This window comes from Vicugna pacos, chromosome 6, assembly GCF_048564905.1.
Source record: "Vicugna pacos chromosome 6, VicPac4, whole genome shotgun sequence".
Classification (NCBI taxonomy): Eukaryota; Metazoa; Chordata; class Mammalia; order Artiodactyla; family Camelidae; genus Vicugna; species Vicugna pacos.
The window spans coordinates 90,407,147-90,426,870 of record NC_132992.1 but is presented as its reverse complement, the minus strand read 5'-3'; positions in this window follow the sequence as shown (position 1 = coordinate 90,426,870).

The following is a 19,724-nucleotide window of genomic DNA, read 5'->3' as shown; positions in this document are numbered from 1 at the left end:
GGCGGGGTCAAGGTCAAGAGCGGCACCCCCCACCCCGCCCCGACTCCGCCGCACCGTGCACCCACTGCTGCTCCTTCAGGGAGAGGCTCACACACCCTCAGTGCTGGGTCTCAGCCCTGTGTCTAACCACGTGCCCATGGGCAATCTCTCCAAGCCCTAGTGTTTATGAAAGGGGAATAATAAAAGTGCCCACCCGTATGGTTAAGCGATTCAGTGGCATGATGCACGTAGACAGCTGTGAGAGCCCAGCGGATGCTGCAGTGGGAAGTGCAGTACCACTATTGCAAGTCAGGAAACAGGCTGAGTTCTGAGCTATATCTCTACTTCTCACTTTAAAAAAGTCACGATGACACAGGGTGGGGGGGGAGTTAATATCATCTTTATTTTGTAGATAAGGGAACCAAGGCTTAAGGTGGGGAGTGATGTAGCTGAGTGAAGCCCTGAGATTTTGCCAAATCCGCCAGTGTGATCTCCCTGCCACTGCCCTTGGAGCCCAGGCCCAGGGGGTCCCCTGGGATGGCGAGAGCTGGCAGCACATTGAAGTGGGTCTGATGGGAGAGGTGGGCTTCTGGGAGGTCAGCTGGGGGAATCCAATCTCAGGTCAACCAGCTGGAGCCAGTTTTATGGATGCTTCTGGGAGGACCCTCCCTCTGGAGAGGCAAACATGTGGTTCCCAGGACTGGAAGCCTCAAAGCATGTGCAGCCCTTAAGCCTCAAAGAGGGTTTGGCCACTGTGGCTTTTCTGACAACAAAGCTGTTGATTTACTTTTCAAGTTGAGTGGCTAACTAAGTGTGGCAGCTACAACCTGCTCTTAGCGCCTCGCTGTTGTCTGCGTGGAGGGTCAGGCTAGAGCCCCGTGTGTGGCGGGACCCTAGGTCTCTCCCTTCTTCTTTCTTGGTTGGGAACACATGGTGATTTCTTTCTTTCTTTTCTTTTCTTTCCTTTTTTTTTTAAAAAAAATTGAACTACAGTTGATTTACAATATCATGTTAGTTTCAGGTGCACAGCAAAGTGACTCAGTTATACGGATATACCTATATATTTATAGTCTTTTTTTCCTCAATTCTTTTCCCTTCTAGTTTATTACACGATATTGAATACAGTTTCCTGTGCTGTCACCCCAGGGACTTCTGCCTGAGTCTCTCTCCCTCTCAGAACTGTGCAGAGCCCCTCCAAGCTTGGCTAAGGCTCGCAGGATGGACCATGTTGGATGCCGGCTTGCAGGCTGTCTCCTCCTCTGGGAGGGGTGCATAGAATCCCTCACACCCAGGTCAGCATCCTTTTCTGTCCTTGAGTGTTTCCAAATTCTGTTTTGGGACCAGCTCCTGGAGAACTTTCTATGGATATAGGTGAAAATATGGCAGAGTGGGCCCCACAGTGCTTCTGGGGATTCTGACATGATGCCTGGCAGAGGGCTTTGCCTACCTCTGTCCTCCCCTTGACGCAGTGGACACATCACAGGGTGGAGTTCTTGCCTCTCCTGTTCTCTGATGTACCCTCAATGCCTAGATCAGCACAGAGCAGATGCTCAGGAAGTTGAATGAACATATGCAGAGATGGGTCAGTGGATGCTGAGTGATTCCGCCTTAACCTGGCTCTATTTTAGACGAGCCACTGCTGATCCATGGCTATGTCCCGGTAACGAGGAAAGGGTCTTGTGCTCAACATCTGCTGAATCAGGAAGCCGGACCTGATTGTCCACTAAAACGTGAGTCTCTCCCCTTTCCATGCTAGAATTTGGCAAAAGACCTTGAATAATAGGTGCTTGCTAATGTCTGTTGAATTGACTAGCTGGTGTGGAACTCAAACCATCAAGTCAGGGATCTTTTCATTCCATCCCTGGTCCCTGTCCCAGCACCCCCTGTGTTTGTTCCCAGAGAATACTGTGTGTGAAGAAATAAAGTTACACCACAGATGCTCAGCACCCATGAAAGTGCCCAATGGACTGAGAGTCTCAATTAGGGTCAGAGTGCTAACCTCCACACAACCACAGGGATGTGCGTTTCTGTTGGATTAGTAAGGTTGGAACAGAGCTGGTGATTTGGGTCTGCTGGTAGCCATAGGCATTTGTATCAGTCAGGATGGGCTAGGTTATGCTGCACAACAAATATCTCCTACATCTCAATGGAGGAATGCAACAAAGCTTTATTTGTTACTCACACTACATGTCCAATGGGATCAGCTGAAGGCTGGGCTGTAGGTTGTCCTCACTTGGGGACTCATGCCAACAGAGCAGGCATTGTCTGGAGTGTCACCTGTTGCTATAACATCACAAATTGAACACTGGATCTTAAATGCTTCCACTGGGAAGTGACACACATCACTTCTGCTAGCATTTCATCAGCAGGTCCCATAGTCCCATGTAACTTCAAGTGGCCAGAAAAGTGCAACCCTACCAAGTCCTAGAAGGAAAAAAAGCTTAAAATGTTGGCTGTACTATGTAATGGTCACCACTTCATCCTTTTAAAATCCAGTGTAGGGCTCTGGGGAGTTACTTCCTCCCTCTGAGTCCTAGTCTCCTATGGGTAAAGTCAGAAAAATAGTATTTATACAACAGGTTAATTTGAGGATGAAATGAAATAATATACAAAAATACCTTGGAGAAGGTGCCTTTCCTTTTAGGTCACTTGTAAATTAATGAATGAGCAGATACTGGGAGTAGAATGGTGAGAAAAACAAGACTTGGTTCCAGTCTTCCTGGGACTTACAGTTTAGTGAGTAAGATAATAACAGTCAGATAAATGAAAGGGGAATTATGATTATGACCTGTATGTCAAAGGGGAGGGTGGTGGTACACTGATGGCAAAAATGGCTCCAATTCCCTATCATCTCCTGTGCAATGTGACATTCCAATTCCTCCCCTTAAGAGGTGGAAGTTATTTCTCCACCCCTTGCATGTGGGGTGGCCTGTGCCTTGCTTTGGCCAGTAGTGGCAGTGAAAGCGATGCTATGCCGGTTCTGAGTCGAGGACTCAAGAGGTCTTGCGTGCTTCTGCCACCACCATGCAAACGTGCCTGGGTGAGTCTGCTGTGAATAAGACAACACATGGAACATAGCAGCCATGCCAGCTAAGTCAGCCTCCAGCCTGGCTCAACAGCTGACCACAGGTACAAGCATGTGCCCACCTGAGATCAACTGAGCCTGGCTCAGATGGACAGAGCTGTCCAGCAGTCTTACAGACTTATAGAACTAGTATATGGTGGTTGTATTAAATTTGGAGGTGGTTTTGTTAAGCAGCATTATCATGGCAAAGCATGGCTGATACAGGGAGATCCAGGAAGATGCATAATCAGAGTATTTTACTAGTCTAAGAGGTCAGGTAAGGCTTCCCTAAGGAAACAGAGATTGGGCTGAGATCTGGTGGCAGGGTAGAGAAGGTGTTAACTAGGTGCAGGGGTGAGGAAGAACATTCTATGAAGAGAGGACAGGGTGTGTGCAAAGGCCCAGTTGTGGGAGTAGCATGGCCCATTCAGAAGCTGAAGTGTCCAGGGTGGTGGGCTGCAGCAGCAGGAATGCAGGGCCTCTTCCCATGCCTCAATAAATAAGGCCTTTCATTTCTGGGACGCTCGACATCCTACTTCTCATGAGCAATGCGAATGGCAGATGCCATGTTCTTCACGGTGGCCAGTGTTTGCCTAAGACAGGCCTTGAAAGGCTCTGCTTTCATGTCTTCCAGGGAACCAAGTGGGTGGTCCTAGAGGCAGAGCTGAAAAGGCTCTTGGAGTTTGTCTGGTCCAACCCGTCCTTTACTGACTGGGAGGCAGAGTCCTGGAGAGGGAGTGGGGCCAGCCTAGGGTGTGCCAGGTTGGGTGGGGATGGAGGGTTGGCAGATGTGTGCAAGACAGCACACCATTTTTTTTCCAGTTGTGATCTCTTAATGTGACCCTAAAAGGCCCTGTTGACTTGATAATAGTCTCAAAAAAACATCTACAGTAGTGATAGAGGAAATCATAGAGGGGTAGATAAATACTGTTTAAATGCCGTGCTGTGTGTCAAATGCTGTATGTGGAACTTCATAAAGATCATTCTAATTTAAATTAAAAAATATTTCTAATGGAGGTACTGGTGATTGGACCCAGGACCTCATGCATGCTAAGTATGTGCTCTACCACTGAACTCTATCCAGCTCTAAAGAGCATTTTATTTAATTCTCTTAGCCACTCTATGAGTTTAGTGGTTTCATTTTAATTTAATTTAGTTCTGAAATCCACTGAAATTCAGAGAGATGAAATCATCAGCCTAAGTTCACATGGCCCGCAAGTCACATGGGTTTCTCTGACTCCAAAGTCTGTGTTTTCTGCCTCAACATGCTGCCTCTATAAACCCAATTTCTTTCTGATGGAATTGTTTGATTTCAGTTGATTGTGAGGGACACCAGATGTGGCAGATGTTTATCACTTTTTGGCCAGGCAGCACTCAACCTTGACCTCCCCTTTGGAGGAATTTGCCTTTGCAGGCAGTCATGAGGTGAGAGCCATTCCCGTGAATGCGCCTTCCCATCTAAGGGCTCTGCTTCCACAATGGGACAGCCAGACAGAGGATGGTGGTCACACAAAACCTCTGGAATTCTTTCCAGTTGGTTTCTGTGGTCCCACAGCCTGGGATGTGTATGCAATCCACTGAGCAACTTGCCTATCCAGGGCCCCCGACCTGGTGGGGCTCAGCCCTGGTAGTTTAGAGGAAAGGACAAGAGAATCTTGCTAGTGGGGAAACCACTTGTGTATCACTGGTGTATCACTGGAACTAGGTAGAAGGGGGTTTCTATCTTAAGGAGCTCAAACTGTTGTGAGACTTTGAGATTCTAAGAGTGGATTAGAGCAGCTCAATTCATTCCTGCTTGGATCAACTCAACTGAGCTCAACTTAATTTGACACAACTAAATTCAGCTCAGTGGGAATCAACTCACCTTCGCTTAGCGCAGTTCACACTAGCTCAGCTCAGCTCAACTCAGTGCTGAGATGAATCAGTTTTACCCAACTTACCCAACTCGACTTCACCCCATTCAGCTCAACTAGCACAACCCAGCCATACTCAGTGTACTCAGCTCAACTCAGCATAATGTAGCTGAGCTCAACTGGTCAAAGCTATGTCCAGTCAATGACAGAGGCAGTTTTTGAGTATCAAGTTTAGGTGCTCTGAAGGTTGAGTCCTCCAGGAACTCAAATTTTAGGCTTTAAAATTAGTAGATTAAATCTGAAAAAGAATATTGATACTAACATGGAAGCAAAGACAATGAAACTCAATAGAATGCGCTAGCTGGAGAAAGCTTCTTGAAAGTCTTGTTATTTCAGGTAAAATTTATTTTGACTAATATGGAGGGCTGGAAGTAAGTCCAGAAGGAGAGAACCAATTGCTGAGAAACACCTTGAAGGGGTAAAGTAACTGCCATAATTTGGGAGTGGACTAGAGTTGTAGGGGGTGATGGGAGATAAGACTAAAAGACAGAATGTGATGAGATATAAGACAGCTCTCGATGGCATGCTCAGGAGTTTGGACTTTTCCTTAGAACAAAAGTCTACTAGATGATTTTATTTTATTCTTGCAATAACCCTAGAGAATATTTAGGGTAGGGATAGTGATTCCCACTTTATGGACGAAGAAGTGGAGGCCTAGAGAAGTTAATGCTTGCTCAGGTAGAGATTTGTTGAGTTGGATCTTAAACTGCATTGAGAGAACTACATCTTTGTTTTTATTTCCTCAGCCCCGCAGCTGGCACTCAAGAGCCGAAGTGTGGTGTGATTCAAGCTATATTTTCACACCATAAATGTCCAGAGGGCAGAGGATGGGTGGGAAGGGTTTGAGGCAGGAAGACCAGTTGGAAGAAAGTAAGTGTTTGGAAAAGGCAGGGGTCTCAGGGATTACAGAGAGAAGAGATATTTGCTAAATATATGTCTTTGGTTCCCACAAAATGTCATGTAGTATCTAGAGCACATTTAATTGGGTTGGAAGATTATGGTCTCATTTTTCCAAGGCTCTTGCCATTCTAGAACCTCAAATTCCTCATCTGGAAACATAGAGTTTATATACTAGTCCCTTAATGATTGCTGAAATTCAAACGAGATATGAGTGCTTAAAAATATCAAATGTTTTCAAACTTAAGAAAACTATGGAGAGCAGTGCAACTAAAACCCATGTGCCCACTGCCTAAAATAAACAAATATTAATGTTTTCTCAAGTTGGCTTTGGCTTTTTGTTTGTTTTGGAATAAAAATCTTTGACAATTATGTTGACGTTCCATTTGTATCCTTCTCTGAGGCTGCCTTTCTCACTTCTTGCCTGAGGCCATCACTCTCTGGAATTGGATGTGTCCATTTCTGTACCTTTATTACACAGGAACATTTCCATAAATAATAAATGCTATTGTTTGTGTGTTTTATACCTGTGTATAAATGGCATCACATTGTACCATTCTGCCACTTGGATGTTCTGAAAGATGAATTTAACCCATTTACGTTTATTGACTCCTGATGGACTTTTTATTTCTTTGATTTTTACATTCATGCATTTTCTTTATTACTCACTTTAGTCCTTTCATTTGTCTTCTTTTGAAGTGAGTGGCAAACTATGGCCTGCAGGCCAAATTTGGCCCAACACCTATTTTTGTAAATAAAACTTGATTGAAAAAATGTAGCATAGGATGAAGGCCCTCCAGGATCAGACGCCATAGTCTTGCTCAATTATTTACCTTTTTTTTTTTTTTACAGCTGCTTTTACATTACAATAGCAAAGCTAAGTAATTTTGATAGAGACTATATGGCTGTCAAAGCTGAAAATATTTACCATCTGGCCCTTTATAGAAGAAGTTTGCCAATTCCTGTCTATAGGGGTGATTTTATTTTTTGTAACCAAACTGGTTTGGCAGTAATATATTCTACATCTAATTTTTTAGCAGTAGTCCTCAAAAATTTAAGGTGAATATTGAGCAAGATCTTCAGCTATCTCCATCCTCTGCCCTAACCACCCAGTGACCTCTTTAAGTCTGAACTCCCTCCTCCTTTAAAAAATACTGTTTTTGTCTAATATTTTAGTTCTACCTCACTAACTCCTGTTTCAGTCATTCTTTTCTTTCTTATTTAGATTTCCAGCTTACTTACCAATTCATAGATTCACGTTGCTTCTTGCTGTTTCCTCTTTCTCTCTGACTGATTGCCTTCTTGTTGTGGTATCTTTAGTAGGCGTCTGTGGGTGATGCGCATCCTACAGCTCTGTGCATCTGGAGATGTCCTTTACAGTCCTCACTCCTGAACAGCGAGCTGGTAGTACCTCCTGCAAGTCTTTAAACTCAAAGAGTGGTGACAAGAGGTCTGCTATCATTCAGTCCTTCCTGTCTTTTCTCTCTGGTGCTTTTTCAGCTTTTCTCTTGGTCTTTGATGTTCGATAGGTCCACCACACTTCATTTATGCTGCTTTGAGTCAATGTGAAGCCTCATGTTTTTTCAATTCTGAAAAACTGTCAACTCTCAGCATTTCAAACATTGTCTCTCCCACATTCTTTCTTGTTTTCCTCTCCACTACTTATATTAGACATGGGAGGTAGAACTGTATGAAAATTGCTGACAGTCAACCACGTCTGACCTACAAAAACGGTTCATCTTCACAACTTGTAGCTCCTCTTTCTGTCCTGAAGGTCTCAAATTACTCTTTCATATTATCCATTGAATTTATCTCTTTTCTTTCTGCATTCTGTGTGCTTTCCAAATGTCTGTTTTAGAGCTCAATATTTTTGATTCAATCTATTTATTTTTCTATTTAATCTGTCTACTGAAATTTTCTATTTCAATCAGTATATTTTTCATTTTTAGAATCTCTATTTAGTTTTTTTCAGAGGTGCCTTTGCTTTTCCATGCAATCTTGTTTTTGTATGCATTTCTTCCTCTCTTTGAAGGTTTTACATATGCTTATTTTAAAGTTTCTTTCAACTTTTTATTTCTAGTTCTTGAAGTGAATTTCTCTATTTTGCTACGTCTTTTGATTGTACCAGACCTCAGGGTGGATTTTTTTGCTCCTGTGGATTGTAATTTTTACTGTGAGCTCATTTTTAATGGGACAGCTTTCCAGAGCCTCGTTCTCTTGAGTTTTAGAGGTACCCTTCTGAGAAGTTTCACATGTGCCTCTTCTGGGATCCTGTGGGGTTTATCAGCTCTGGACAAATTTTATAATGTTTTAGCTTGGAGTTTCATGGGGGTGCCATGCTTCATGGTTCCTGGCTTTAGGAAGGGGTTCAGAGACATACCCTATCCCACTTAAGTCTGAAGTTTCATTTCTTCCCCTAGACGTGAGCTCCTATCATCTGGTTCTGATACCCTGTGGGTTGTTTGTATTCAGCTTTTATCATCTCCTCTGGTTTGAGGTTTATCTTCATTTGAGCTCCTGGAGATTTTCCTTTCCTTGCTTTTGAGGTTGGTGCTGTAGTTAGATACTTTGTTGTTACACTGTATCCAACATTTTTGTTTGTTTGAACTTGGGGTAAGTGGGGTGGACAGCCTTTCAGCATTCGCTCAGTCCACCATATTGGCTGGACATCTCAGGATCAAGGGTTATTATTACAGATATTTTTATTGTCATGAAAGGAGCCTCCTAGGTCACCAGAAATAAGACAATGGATGTAAATCTGCTTTGTAAAGTTTATAAAGTTTTCTATCAATGGATGGTATGACATTCTCAATTTCCATTCCTCAAGGAGAGATTTTAAAAAATGTCTTGTATGTATTGAACTTATTAATAGAGTTCCCTGTATTTGCAAGCCCTGCTTTTTCATCTCCTTCACAGAAAGGGTGTGTATCAAGGTCACTGACATGACTTCCATCTGGTCAAATCCAATGGGAAGTTCTCTGTCCATCTCTTGCTCACTTGGCTCAGCTGACCACTGTCTTCTTCCTCAGATTCTTTCTTTGCAGTGCTTCCAGGACACTGCACAACCCTGATTTCTTCCCACCTCACTGGCCACTGTTTCTACGCTCCTTTACCCAGCTTCTAAAGATCAGCTGCTCCTGGGCTCTTCTTTGGGTGCCATCTGGTCCATGGCTCCACCTCCCAGCCGCATCCCTAACTTCAGATGCTTTATCCATCCCCGTTGCTGCTGTGATAGTCCATCATCTTTTGCTAGACTGAGACATTCTCTTAACTGGTCTCCTTGTTTCTCAACTTATTTTGCCATTATCCTGACTCCATTTAGCAGAGTCAGAACACAAATTAATCATGCAATTCCGCTGTTTAAAACCCACCAATGGCTTCCCGGTGAACTTAGAACACAACTCCTTATCATGGCCTTCAAGGGCCCCCCACCCTGATCTTATCCTTGCATTCTCCTGCAGCCTCATCTCCTCGACTCCCTGATAACTCACACGCTCTAGCTTGCCTTCTCACTCTGCCCCAGGGCCTTTGCACTTGCAGACCCTTTGCCCAGCCATCTTTCCATGGCCACCATCATTCAGTCTCAGCTCATGCGCTAGCTCCTCAGAGAAGCCTTCCCTGATTACTCTTGCTAAAGCAGCCCAACCCCACCCCTCAGCCTCCCAGTCATTCTCTATTCTATTATCCTGCTTTGTTTTTCAAGACTGCGTCATCAAATGTCATCTCATTTATGTCTTTGCCTATTTATGATCTCCCCACTCCGCCAGCCCTGACGAGAATATAAGCCCTACCAGGGCAGTGATGGGGTCTGCCTTGTTCACTGTTGATTTTCAGGTATTGAGAATAAAGCCTGGCACTTATTAGGTATTCAACAATTATTTCTGGGAGGAATGGGTGAATCTCTTTTATGCTTAACATATATTATCTCTTTCAAGTCTCTCAACAAACTTATAGGTAGAACTTGCTGTGTCCATTCTAGGGATGAGGAATTTGAGGATCCTCTGAGATTCCTGAGAGTCCCAGAGTCCCAGAGCCAAAAAGAGGCAGAGTCAGGCATTTGGTTTTCCTGGCTGGACCCGAGGTCTCTGCCATTTCCTTGTATCAAGTTGCTTTTCGTGAGCAGATTGGGGATTTGGGTGCAGAGGTCAAGACACAAACAGTTGTTGAGTCAGGATGTCTCTTTTGTTTGAGAACAAAACCATTTCTTTAAGCCAACCAAGAGCGCATCCAAGTCCCCGAAGTCCCAGCACCGGATGGCACGCTTCCCTGGAAATGCCCACACAATTGTAGGCATTATGCGGAGGCATTTTTTTAATCAACCGTGTTTTGGAGCCTTTCGAACCATAAAAAGACCAGTGTGAAACCACAAAACTTCTATGTTTCTTACACTCTTAAAACTAAAGAAGAAAAAAAAAAAAAAGAAAAGGAGGGGGAAGAGTGGGATTATTTGAACCATATTTTGCAAACGCTAGCTCCTCTCCCAGTCTGAGGCAGCTGGTGCCAAGTTGCAACTCGCCGCACATTTTTATGGGCTGAGCTATTAACCTTTGCAAACAGCTGCCCGCAGTGAAATGACTGCCTGGGCCTGGGTCCCTGGACAAGAGGAGGCATCGCCGTGATGCCCACCAAACGTAGAGCTTTCCACCCTGGCTCCCGAGACTTAATCTGTCCTTTGGCCACACATGCTCGCTGGCACCACAAGGAATTCTCTGTTCTTTCATTCACTCAAGACTTGGAAGTCTGGGGAGTCGGCACTGGCAGCGCACTGGGCCACAAGCTAGGACCAAGCCAGAGGAGCATGCGTCTTGCTGCCCGCATCTCCCGGAAGTAGTGTGGAAGCAGGAAAGCGCTTTCTGGTCTGATGGACCGATTAGAATCCCGGCTTCGCTGAATGCCACTCACTCGGCGTGTCCTTTGGCCAGTAACTTGGTCTAGCTCACCCTCAGTTTTCCTGTTTGTGTAGCGGGGCTCCGACACTTGCCTTGCGGGCTGGGTGTGAGGAAACTGCCTGGTGAGGATGTAGTGTGATGGTTAAAAGCAAGGACTTGAACGTCTGTAAGACCTAAGTTCAAACCCCAACGCTGGCTCCTAAGAGCTGCATGATCTTTGGCCAGCAAAGGCCGAACACCTCTTAGACTCCGTCTCCCCATCTCTTCGGGTTATGCAGGGGTTCAAATGAACTAGTGCCTGTAAGGTCTTGGCACAGAGCCCGGCTCACAGTTCTTAATAAATAGATACCATCTTTGTCTTGTTCCTGGTAACCAATCCTCAGAACAGGGGGTGACACTGACCATGTTTGAAATGAGAGTCACCAGTACTGTGAATGTGCTCTCAGGCTGCTTGCTAATGTAAAAACTTACTAGCTTGATAATCATAATGAGATTGTGTGTGTGTTTTTCACTTCAACTTAGGAAAACTGGAAAAAAAAAGAATATCCTTTGTTCAGTGGAGAACATGTTTTCAAAGAAAAAAAATCATCAGCCAAGAATATTCAGATCCCTTTGTTCTGTTTCGAAGAGATAATTATTTTGTAGGCTCTGGGGCACTTAAACTCTGTCCAGAAATTCTTTCGGTAAATAATAATAATAGAAAATATCCTTTGGAAATAATAGTGGGGATTTAGCAAATGCCTCCCTTTCAGGGATCTCAAAGGCTTCCACGTAATTTCAGGGCTTTAGCGATTTTCTTAAAAGGGTTTGACTTTCTTTCCTGCATCAGCCAGAGGTATGCTCACAGGAACTGGGGAACTTCAGAGCTGGAATGGATCCTGGGATAACTTTGTCCGGAGCATCTGCTGTACCAGTACGAGAAACGGAGCCTGGGGCCAGAGATGGTGCAGCCGGCGGGACTGGTGGGCAGGCCCCCTGAGAGCCAGTTCTGCCTGACTCGGAGGCGCCCTGACTTCTGCAGGTTCCACGTTCTCCAAAAGACACCTGAAGGCTGACCTGAGGTGGACACTTGCCATGTGTTTGCTAACTTCAACTTTGAGCCTCCCCCTTCCTTGGTTTTGAGAGAGAGGGGCTGGTGGACAGCTAGGGTTGGAGTTTTACCTGGGAATGCGAGCACGTGGCAGGCAGGGGACCAGCCCTGGCTCTGGAGGTGGGCTGGCTGCTCAGGTGCCAGCTGTGACCTTGGCTGACTCCCCCCAGCACTCCAAGTCTCTTCACCTTCCCTTTACAAAGCAGCAGCTAATCATGACTCAGGTGGGATTTTTGTTAAAGTTAAGAGCCCGTGCGCCATGTTCATCCACCCCTGGAGTGTGGACTGTCATTATCTGCACGCATGTCAGATCTGACTCCCCCATCCAGGATATGTCAGTTTACATCATCTTGGGTTTTTTGGGGGTCTCATTCTCCAATGAGTCTTCATTCATTCATTTAATAAAAACCTTCCGAGCCCAACTATGTGCTGGACATTGGGTGTCATGATAGCCAAAATGAGATGTGAGTCCTGCCATAATGGACCTTACTAGGAAACACCAGAGCCATGGATCAGTGCCACCACCATAATAGTGTGCACCTGTCAGGATGAGGCAGGTTATGCTGCAGTAACAAACAACCCTCATATACAGTGGCTTAAACACAAGGCTTAGTTTTGGCTCTTGCTGCTTGTCGAATGCTGGTCAGCAGGAGGGCTCTGTTTCTCACAGATTCTCACAAACTCGGTCAGATGCAGAATCACTTCAGGTTGGCCCTTCATAATCACCAAGGCAGCAAAAAGAAAATACGGTGAATTCTACAGAGACGGTTAGAATTTCCACCCAGAAATGACACATTAATTCCACTCACATATGGTTGGCCAAAGCAAGTCACAGGATCATACATAACTTCAAGGTTGGTGATGACCTGCAGTCTTATCATGTCCTGGAAAGAGAACTGTTATATCTGGGGGCCTCAGTTTCCCCATCTGTACACACAGGAGGCAGGAACAGCTGGCCCCTTCTCTCTAGCTGTGGCCACTGAGGTCGAAGGACTGTGCTTTCTGGAGTAGCACCTTGGTCCTGCTGCCTGCGTCATGGGAGCAGGGATCGCTCCTGTTCACCTTCAGAGTTGGCAGGGAAGTGGGTGCAGCCTGTGCTTAGAACTAATTAAGGTTTCTGATTTCCAGTGTGACGCCTTTATCTTGGGCCTCCTCTCCCTTCTGTGCTTAAATTCCGGCTGAAGTATTTTCAAGGTTATGGTTATTACATCAATTATTTTTCTAATTTCTTTTTTGAGTGAAATTCATTTTTGCAGAGCAAAGAAGGAGTGGTGTGAACGGGGCTGCATCAGCGAAGGGAAGTCACATTTTGGCAGAGGAATCGTGACTTTCCTAATGAGTAATTGTGGATGGGGGCGCTTGAAACCAGCGTCCACAGCAAATTCCCCTGCTGTTTCCAATTGGTTTTGCTGGTTGGTTTTAAATCTTGGCCTGACTTTTTCCGCCGCTGCTGGAAATCCTCTCCCGCCGGCTGTCGGCCACCACCCCTTCCCCCGGCCCCCTCACCCCTCGCTGGTGGCGGCCGCATTTCTAATGCTGGTGGATGCACGGGGGTCGTTTTGAAATATGAACTTGGAGGCCTTTTTCTGTGCGCAGCGCAGGCTGCTACTTGGGGGTGTGCAGGGACCTCCTGGAAGGTTTTGTGACTGGACTTAGCTCTAAATGACAGAAATGTAGCCCAGTTAAGCTAAGGCGAGCCCCTCGCCCGGGGCTTGAGTCTGCATCCTAAGGGGTTTGTAGAGGGACGCGCGCATGGCCCACCTGTGCTCGTCACGTCTACGCTGGCACCGCGGAGACCTCCTTACTCCGCGTGGTCCCTGTCAGGTTCCGTGCCTTCCCAAGGGGCCCTGCCCCAGCCGCCTTCAGGCCTGCAGAGAGGCCCGGGGCACCCCCACCCCGGGCCACCAAGGGCTGTTAGTGGCTTTGCAGGCCCTCATGCAGTCGTGGTCGCATCACTGCTCCCGGGCAGCCCTGCCGAGTGGGAGGAGCGCCACGGGCTGGCTGTCTCCTCACACTCTCCTAGAAGAAGGGAGAGCTCCACTCTGCCCTCAGACTGGCCACACCCTGCCTCCATGTGCCACTTGGGACCCGGCCCTCTACTCAGTCAAAAGTGCTAGCCCCTAACTCTGCAAGCTGACGTTTGGCTCAGAGCATTTTCCACCTGCGATGGCCCTTCATTCTATGATGATGGGGACTGCAGGCTCCGGTGGAGGCCAGGCAGCCAGGTCTGGGTTGGCCGTACCCTCAGGCCTGCGAGCCAGAGGTGGGGACTCCTGGGTGGAGGGCTGGTTCCAGTGGGGCCCGGTGGGACCGCCAGTCCTCACGTGGGCCTCTTCCCTCAGCCTGGAGGCAACCTTCACCTCCTCCATCAGATGCTCTTCGAGGCTGAGCTTAGCATCACCCCTGTCTGTCCCTTTCCCTCACATCTTGCCCCATGACGCTTCAGCATTCCCGGCCTCAGAGCATTCGGTACATTCGAGTCTGGCTGTGAAGCCAGGTGGGGTCCTGTCTCCTGTGTCAGCCGGAGCTGAGACAGAGAAGCTGAACCCCTAGGAGGTGTGTGATTGTAGGTATAAGGGGACCCGCTGCAGGGACTTGGCCTCACACGAGGGTGGGAGCTGGGCCAGCAGCCCCTGTGCCTCTGTTGGCTTCATTTCTGATGCTGGAACTTGCGGTCTGCACAGCAGGTAGCTGGGAAGGGAGGAGGGCTGGGACGTGGGAAGCGGGGAAGTCAGGAGTCAAGTGGAGCCCCCACAGCGGAACCCGTGGTGAAGGGTGGGTCCTGCCTAAAGAAGCAGGCGCCCTTTGTCCTGAAGGAAACATGGCTCAGGAGTTGGAGAAGTGAGGACCGTGTAGGGATTGGAGCCGGTGCGGCCCCCCAACCCCCTCCACTGCCCCACGCGGAGGGAAGACAACGTGTGTGGGCTGCAGGCTGCGGTGTCACTCCTGCCCTCCACGTGTCACATGGAGATGCGTCTTGTGGCCCCTCCTACTGGAAGCCTTAGGGGAGTGAAATTCTGAGACACGGAGCCCCGCCTGGCCAAGCTGATGCATCACTGCCCCGTTCACCTGGGACCGCTCAGAGCGGGGCATGTCTAGTTCAGCATAACTTCAAAGTTCATTCAACATACTTTTGTTGGGCACCTACTACGTGCCAGGCCTGTGCCAGGTGCTGGCAACACCGAGATGACTCAGATTCAATCCTGGTCTTAAGGACCTGCCAGGCTGGTGGGAAGGACTGGCTCAGAGCCGGCAATGTTCATGCTGAGGTCACCACAAAGGTTGCATGAGGCTGTGGGCTCACAGTGGGGGCACAGGAGATGAGCAGAGGCTTCCTGGAGAAGGGGCTGACTGAAGGATGGAGCAGGAGTCAGGCAGAGAAGGAGGAAGGGGAGGGTCCATGAGATAGCATGTGCAAAGGCCCTGAGGTACAAGGAAGCACTCGCATTACTGCAAGGAACCATGAGTCACTCAGTCCTGCCAGAGGAGGGAGGATGAGAGGCCTGGGATGAGTGAGCTGAGAGGCAGCAAGAGGCAGGATGGGGAACATTTTTAGGGACTTAGATTCTTGGCTGAGCAGGTCAGGAGGTGTTTGTAGTTGGGTGTCACCTGGTCAGATCTGGAGTTTAGAAGGTTCTCCATCACCCTGACCTGACTTGGATGGGAGAGGACGGACTGCAGGCAGGCAGACCCCTTGTGGATTAGTGCGACAGGCATGGTGAGCAATGGTGGAGGCCTCGACAAACATAGGGAGGTGTAGTGGACTTAATTACATCTCCTCCCTGCGCAGGCTTCAAGAAAAATGAAACAAAAAACAAAAAACCGAAGGTGATGGACACCCCAGTCCTGGAGGAAGAGGTCAGTTTTAGACAAAGAGCAGATTTTATTTTTCATGTTCTGTGGTCCCCAAACAGCAGCCTTTTCTGCTCTTATTGAGATGGTCTGGGGGCTGGAGCGAGAGCCTGGACCTGTTACTGTGCCCACCTGCTGGGGAGGGGTCCCCAGACACTGTCCTGGTGGCCACAGGGGAGAGGGTGAAGGTCCGGGGGGCAGATGGGAGGCCTCAGAGGGTTAGCAGAATCCCATAGTTCAGGTTCAGGCCACGTGGGTCATGGGTTCCTCTGCACTGACCTCACGTGGCCACATTCCCCAGGCTTCGTGCTGGCGCGAGCCCCTTGGCCATGGGTGGGGGGCAGCAGAAGCCAAAGGCTGCCCTCCAAACGTTGGCCTTTTATATAATGTGTTGCAGCTGTCGAAGAATTCTCCTTCAGTTTCAGACAGAAGTGTTCATCTGGAGTGTTTCGGGCGGGAAGGGTGTCACTGCGGAGCCCCTGGTCCCCTTGCTGCCCAGTCTCTATTAACAACGAGGGAGAGTGTGGGCCTGACATCCGGTGGGGGACGCAAGTTTACGGGGAGACGGGCTTTAACTAGTGACACTAGTGGGCTTTGTTCCTGGCTTTTCTTTCCCAGTGCCTTGGCTTCGGCCACGTTTCTTTTCTTCTTTCTCTCCCTTCCTCCCTCTTGGCGGCTGAGCCCTTGTGTGATGGGCTCTTATGCTCCCCCTGCCCCTGTTTTCCTCTGCATGAGACCAGCTCGCGTGCTCTCTGGAGCTGGTGTCCCTGGGGTGGGGGCGCAGGGGTGAGTGACAGTGGCTCTGGGCTCCCTCTGGCTCTGCCCCTGGTCCTCATGGCTGACCGGCTGCCCTCTTCACCCCTCTCTGCCTAAACATCCCCCTTCTCCAGAGCGACCTGCCTTATTACCTGTCATGTCGAATCGGGAACTGATTAAGTGAAATGATGCAAAGAGCAACTTCCACAGGCTGGGCACTCAGCAGGTGATCGGAAATGCAGGTTCCTTTCTGTCCCTGCCTCCTGTCCTGGATCAGGGCTTGGGAGCTGGCCCAGCGGACAAGCCCAGGATGGCAAGGGGAGTCTGACTCTGGGCTTGTCTCTATACCCCACTCACTGCCTGGCTGTAAAAGGAGCTGGGTTAGCCACACACTGGGCAAGTGCCTTTGGGTCTCTGTTTGAGGGTCCTGACTGAGTAGTGATGGGGGAAGAGGTGGAGGAGGAGGGTGGGGAGGAGGAGGAGACAGAGGCCAGCAGGGCAACAGTGGCCATAGCAGGAGCTGCAGAGAAGGAGACATCCTTCTCGTGTCCCTACCCAGCCTTCTCCCCTCCACAAGGTTGGGGGGTGGGTGCCAGCCCTGCAGCGCTGGGGGCTAGAGGTCAAATCATGCCAGGCTTTAGAGAAGGCAAAGGCCCCCCAGACCACCACGTTGAAACCATAGTTGAGTTGGGTAGAGGCAGAGAGTTTCAGCCTAGGGACCAGGGAGGGGTGGGTAGGAAAGAGGGTGCTGTACACTCGTGAGGGTCACCTGTGAGGGTGGACAAGCAGAAGTGTGACTGTCACCTCTGAGCTGGGCCATTAAAAGCAGGTGTGTCTTCTCCTTGTTCACCGGGGGCAGAGGTAGACCCCAGTGGAAACTCGGAGGTCCAAGGAAGGGAAGGTGGTGGGTCCGCTTGATGGATGGCACCCAAATAGCTGCTTGGAGCCAGGCCCGCCCTGCTTCCCTGCAGTGGACTGGGATGTAAGTCAGAAATAAACCCTCACTGTGTTCAGCCACTGAGGTTTTCAGGCCGTCTGTTATAGCAGCTAGCACATTCTAGCTGATACAGGGAGACAGGACACCAGTTGGGGGTGGAAGCTGCAGAGACTGATTCTAAGGATCCATTTCTATAGCAGATAGAATTCTTTTGGTTGCAAGTGACAGAAACCACATCCAAAATGGCTTAAGGAGAAAATGGAATTTAGTAAAGTTTGGGGGATAAGGCTAGCCTCAGGCTTGGCTGCATCTAGGTGCTCAGATACAGTGGCAAGCATTCTCTTATCTCCCTTGCTCTTTACCTACTGCTTTTCTCTATCTGGGCTTCATTCTCAGTAAGGTGGCAAAGATGGCCACCAGCAGCTCCAAACTTAGTTCATTTATCTTTGCAGTAAGAGGTAATAATATTTCTCTCAGTTACTTGAGAAAAAGGCCTGGAGTCCACTCAGTTGATCCACTTGGGTCACATGCCCATTTTTTAAAAAACATTTTTGTATTGAGTTATAGTCATTTTACAGTGTTGTGTTGAATTCCAGTGTAGAGCACAATTTTTCAGTTATGCATGAACATACATATATTCATTGTTACCTTTTTTTTTTTGCTGTGAGCTACCACAAGATCTTGTATATATTTCCCTGTGCTATACAGTGTAATCTTGTTTATTTATTCTACATATGCCTGTCAGTATTCTACAAATTTTGAACTCCCAGTCTTTCCCTTCCCACCCCCTTCCCCCCTGGCAACCACAAGTTTGTATTCTATGTCTGTGAGTCTGTTTCTGTTTTGTATTTATGTTCTTTTTTTTTTTTTTCAGATTCCACATATGAGTGATCTCATATGGTATTTTTCTTTCTCTTTCTGGCTTCACTTAGAATGACATTCTCCAGGGACATCCATGTTGCTGCAAATGGTGTTATGTTGTCGGTTTTTATGGCTGAATAGTATTCCACTGTATAAACATACCACATCTTCTTCATCCAGTCATTTGTTGATGGACATTTAGGTTGTTTCCATGTCTTGGCTATTGTAAATAGTGCTGCTGTGAACATTGGGGTGCAGGTGTCTTTTTGAAGTAAGGTTCCTTCTGGATTTATGCCCAGGAGTGGGATTCCTGGGTCATATGGTAAGTCTATTCCCAGTATTTTGAGGAATCTCCGTCCTGTTTTCCACAGTGGCTGCACCAAACTGCATTCCCACCAGCAGCGTAGGAGGGTTCCCTTTTCTCCACAGCCTCTCCAGCATTTGCCATTTGTCATATGCCCATTTTTGATGCATCCTGTGGTTAGTGGTGGGGGTTCCAGTGCTCTGACTGGCCAGGCCTGGGGCCTGTGCCCACCCTCGGAGCTAGGGGTGGGGTTGGCCTTGGTCAAATCCCCCAGCTCAGAAGCAGTTAAGGGGAAGGTACTTAAGCTGGTCTGAGGAAGGTGCATCCTCGTCCCTGGGCCAGTTTCTGTGCACTCTCAGCACGCCCTGCATGTGAGGGGTTGGGGGAACAGCAGCGACCGGGTCAGGAGGGGCAGGACCCACATTCCCGGCCCCCGGCTGCCTGCCCTGAGTCTCTCCCAGCTGCCGCACCCAAGGGGCGGTCTCAGGGTGGGGGAGGGCATGCCTCCCTTTTCTGGGTGTGTTTTCCTGTCCCGCAGAGGGAGCACGGCTGTGGTGTCAGGGCGGGTTCCGGGTTTGGGTTCGCTCTGAGTGTCCCTGGGCTGGTCACGTCCCTCTGTCTCCGTGAGGACCGTGTGAGGTGGGAACTAAGCATCCTGGCCCCATGTGTGCAGGTGGGGACGCTCTGCCCTGCAGGGATGCCCTTTGCTCCAGCATCAGATGGACTTGTGATCTGTCTACCAGCTTGGCGGTGACTAACAGGGACCTTAGGGAACTGTTTGTTTTTCAAAACTTTTTTTTTATTGTGATAAAATACACATAACATGAAATGTACTACCTTAGCCATTTTTAAGGGCACAGTTCTGCGGCATTAAGTACTTTCACATTATTGTGTGATCGTCACGAGCATCCGTCTCAGAACGTCTTCATCTTGTAAACTGGAAACTCTCTCCCCATTAAACACTAACTCCCCTCCCCACCTCCCCCAGCCCCCCGCGCCCGCTAATCTACCTTCTGTTTCCATGAATTTGGCTCCTCTAGGGACCTCATATAAGTGCAATCATACCATAGTTGGTTTTTGTGTGTGTGATTGGCTTATTTTGTTTAGAACGATGTCCTCAAGTTTCATCCATGTTGTAGCATGTTCAGAATTTCTTTCTTTTTAAGGCTGAATGATATTCCA